The following is a 3,864-nucleotide window of genomic DNA, read 5'->3' on the forward strand; positions in this document are numbered from 1 at the left end:
AGCAAGGGAGTCATTCAGTTCGAAGGATTACACGCGATTTTTCATGTTGGACGAGCGAGGGACGGGACAGTACCACGGTTGGGTCGAAACTCATCAAAGATCCAGGCGAGGCTTCTGTTGGACCGTCTCGGCCTCAAAAAGAAATACGTAGGTCGGCTGCAAGTGCTGTGTCCTGCCCGTCCCGCTGCGCCGCCCCGACAATGTTGCGTCCAATGTTAAGGAAAGGAAGGTTGGAAGGTGAAATATACGGTCAGGAGAAAGTTCGTGCCTCCCTGCCGTAACCCGTTCGTCTGTCAATTCACCGGTGCGTCAGTTATGGATAGGAGGGATAAATAGTGCGATCGTTGCCTTACATAATTCCTCCCAAATACTCGCTGCCATCACGAGAGAGAGAGAGAGAGAGAGAGAGAGAATGGTCACGAATCAAGAGACAAGGAAGTTAATGCTATGGATTAAACATTACGATACTTGTGTGGCATTTTTCTGATATGTTTTAATCTTCCTCTTCGTCCCAGCTGTATTTTTTTTTCTATCGTCGTTTTGTTCGTATTTTTTCTTATTCTCCCTCTCCTCTGCCTCCTCCTCCTCCTCCTCCTCCTCCTCCTCCTCCTCCTCCTCCTCCGACGTAAATGTCAAGATATCTTTTTTCCCCTCTTGCCATTCCCTCCTCCTTCCCTCCCTCCCTCCCTCCCTCCCTCTCCATTCCATCCAGTCCCCATCCCTTCCTTCCCCATCCACCCTTCAACCTCCCTCATCCTCCCTCCCTCCTTTCCTCCCTTTCTAGTCAGCCATTCCATATCATTCGCTCTCCCTCCTTCCTTCCCTCCATCCCCTTCCTCTTCTGTGCTTTAGAAGGGAGAAGAGAGAGAAGAGGACAGCATAAGAAGAGATACGGAAGACGGTATAGTGAAGGAGAGAGGAAATAAAGGGAGAGAAGAAAGGGAAGAGAGCGGTATAGGGAGAATCATACCTCCTCTCTCTCTCTCTCTTTCCCTCCCTCCCTCCCTCCCTCCCTCCCTCTCTCCCTCCCTCCCTCCCTCCCTCTCCCTCACGTCAACATTAATGCATCAGATAAATAAATTCAGGATTAAGATGCATAAACAATGGCGTATCCTCATGAAGCGTAAATGCAGAGTCGACGCCGATCTCTCTAATCTCATCCATCGTAATAATCATGTAAGATTTAGCGTCATCCATATGGAACGGCGCCTCCAAACCCGTCTCCCGCCCGCCTGCCCCTGGAATGCCGCTGGAATTTGTATTTGTGCTGTGTTGTTTCCAAGTAATGTTTTGTGTTTTGCTTCCGTTTTTTTTTTTTTTTTTTTTTTTTTTTTGTGTTTGGTTTTCGGCGGTGAGTCGTGTCACTGTTAGTGTTGCTGTTTGTGGTTCTTTTGTAGTTGTTGCTTTCCATTTTTTTTTTTTTTTCTGTAAAATGAAATTATTTGTTTTGTTTCGATATTGTTTTGCATGACGTTTTATTACCTTGTTATTGTGACGCCAAAAAAATAAATAAATAAAAAAAAAAATATATATATATATATATATATATATATATATATATATATATATATATATATATATATATATATATATATATATATATATATATATATATATATATATATATATATATATATATATATATATATATATATATATATATATATATATATATATATATATCAGTCAATTCATTTTTAATGTCATTTATGTATAAGAACATGAGAAGAACATAAGAAAATAAGGGAAGCTGCAAGAAGCCATCAGGCCTACACATGGCAGTCCCTGTATGAAACATACCTACATATTTCCATTTATTATCCTCATCCATAAATTTGTCTAATCTTTTAAAGCTCCCTAATTACCCAGGATTAGCAACATGATTACTGTATTTCTGTAATTTCTCTCGTTTCTGTATATTATTCTAATTGGTCATGTTAGGAAAGGAAAGTCAAAAGACAAGACAGGTGTTTTCATCGTTTCTTTATGCGTTTCAAGAAGAGCTGATTAGTGATACTATATAAATATCTATTTGTACCATTTGTTATGTTTTCATTTCTATGAGTTTACACCATTTAAATATTTTAATTTCCATAAGTCAAAAGGGTGTACACATGCCATATATTGAAAACTCGTTTAAAAAAAAACAGGAAAACATGTATGATTCATTATACTACTATACGAATAACTGTTTGTGCCACTGCAGTGTTTTCATTTCCTTAAGTCAACAGGGTGTACTGTACGTAATCTATATATTGGAAAATCGCTTGAAAATGTAAGAAACTCCCATTATATGACTGTTTTATACCATCACCTTTGCCACTGTTACCATCACTGTGTAACATACCTGTTTATACCACTACAGTCCTTTCATTTGCCCACGTTACCAGAATGCATACCGTATACTGGAACTCACCTGAAAAAAAAAATGATATAAGAAAATATGAATATGACTTTTATAACATTACTCTTATCACTGTTGCCATTATTTCTATTATTGTTACCATCATTTCATATCATACCTGTCTATACTACTACAGTCCTATTTGCGTAAGTCACCACGATGCACACCATGTACCGGACACACACTCGGACCTCTACAGAAGCACGTGGAAAAACAAAAGTTAGTGTTTTTTTACCGCAGCAAGTCGCAGCGGGCGCGTCCCCTGGAGGGTTGTGGCAGAGGGAGAAGGTCAGACAGGTGCGAGGAAGGACGAGGGTGCTGGGGAGGGAGGCTGCAAATCCCCACCTGGCGAACAAGGCACCGGTGCACCTCACATCCCTCTCCCCAAATCCATAGCACCTCCCCGCACCCCTCCCCTCTTCGTCCTTGGTTCTGGGGAATGGGAACAGGCGGCGGTGTTGGTGGTGGTGGAGGAAGCGGAGATGGTGGAGAAGGGAAAGGAGGAAAATCAGAATAAAAAGAAGAAAAGATCAAAAAGAGAAGATGGAAAAGGGAAAGAAAAAAGTTGCGAGGACAAAAAACAAAAATAAGAACAAGAAGAGGTAATGCAAAAGTAGGAGAGGAAAGCGAGTCATACAAATACATAGCTGTTGGTAAAAGAGAGAAACAGAGAGAGAGAGAGAGAGAGAGAGAGAGAGAGAGAGAGAGAGAGAGAGAGAAATGACAACGAATCAGGATATAGAAAAAGAATATAGACATGCAAAGAATATTTTTTAATCCGATGAACTGATAATTACGTCTAGCGCAAAATATGTGGAAAGAATCTCTCTCTCTCTCTCTCTCTCTCTCTCTCTCTCTCTCTCTCTCTCTCTCTCTCTCTCTCTCTCTCTCTCTCTCTCTCTCTCTCTCTCTCTCTCTCTCTCTCTCTCATCAAATCACCGCTGACCGCAGGCAAGACCGCAAGTGGCCGCCTCCAAGAGCCACTCATCTGCGGAGTTGTTTATTCCGCAGATCTGCTGGAGGGATGCAAAAAATTATTCATGGCTTCCCTACATTATGCACCGGGTAATAAGGCGATCCATCATTCATACACTCATTAGCGATATCATGAGCGGGCGTAATGCAGCTATGATGCATCCCTGAAATATGTACACGCCTATGTATGTATGTATGCTATGTATGTATGCATGCGTGTTTGTAAGGTGTGTGTGTGTGTGTGTGTGTGTGTGTGTGTGTGTGTGTGTGTGTGTGTGCACGCGCGCGCGCGTGCGTGCGTGTGTCAGTGGATCAGTGAGACGACTCGTTTTGCTCAATTAGCGTTATTAATCCAACCGTTTACGTGTCTTTTTCAGCGTTCACTCTAAACTCACACACCCATTGCCTCTCATCAGCGGCAGAGGGCGAGGGGAGGCCGAAGGGAGGGTAGCGGAGCGTCACTGTCCATTAGCCTGCCTCTCTTT

General features: G+C 42.1%; 1 long non-coding RNA gene across 1 annotated transcript; it reads right to left on the reverse strand.

Annotated features, from left to right (window-relative positions):
• Positions 1–2,265: 2,265 nt before the first annotated feature.
• LOC135104000 (uncharacterized) lies at positions 2,266–2,973 on the reverse strand. The gene is made up of 2 exons (XR_010270269.1): positions 2,523–2,973; positions 2,266–2,416 (listed from the first exon to the last, which is right to left on the reverse strand). It is a non-coding gene; the product is annotated as an uncharacterized LOC135104000 (long non-coding RNA).
• Positions 2,974–3,864: the final 891 nt, after the last annotated feature.

The sequence above is a fragment of the Scylla paramamosain genome, chromosome 10 (genome assembly GCF_035594125.1).
Source record: "Scylla paramamosain isolate STU-SP2022 chromosome 10, ASM3559412v1, whole genome shotgun sequence".
NCBI classification, from domain to species: domain Eukaryota; kingdom Metazoa; phylum Arthropoda; class Malacostraca; order Decapoda; family Portunidae; genus Scylla; species Scylla paramamosain.